A 567-nucleotide genomic window follows, 5' to 3' on the forward strand; every position below is an offset into this window, starting at 1 on the left:
CCCTCTTCCTTGCACAAATGCAATGTCCGCTGCAGTCAGGCTCCAGAACTTCTCACACTCTCCAAAGAAACAAACAAATAAAAGTGAGGACGGCCGACCACTTCTTTGAGGTGATGGCATTTGCTGCGGTCATGACTAGTGGGAGAGCAAACAAATTAATGGTGTCCGTGTTTTCCCTTTCTAAACCAAACTAAATGTCTTTTAGTTCAAGTGGGGCAATACGACTGACCCCGGTGTCAAATGCTGCGTAAAGGTTGCACACTCTTGCACTTGAAATACTGAGAAGAGGCCATAAGAAATTAACCAGAACTTGAGTATTGTTATATAAAAGTAGAGAAACAACAAAGTAAACATGTAAAAATCAAAATAATCTATTGAAAAGTGAGAGTATTTTAGCAGCAAGCTGTAACCAAAGATGACTGAAGTGCTTAACCTTTTCATCACAGTGACTTGGGGTGCTGTGTCTCTCAAGTTTGATAAGACAATCAGATGATAGGATGGCGTTATCTTAACACGGCTTTTCCGGCTGGGAGACAAATGAACAGCGAGTGATAAAGGGAACAAAAG

Source organism: Poecilia reticulata, linkage group LG22 (genome assembly GCF_000633615.1).
Source record: "Poecilia reticulata strain Guanapo linkage group LG22, Guppy_female_1.0+MT, whole genome shotgun sequence".
Lineage (NCBI taxonomy): Eukaryota > Metazoa > Chordata > Actinopteri > Cyprinodontiformes > Poeciliidae > Poecilia > Poecilia reticulata.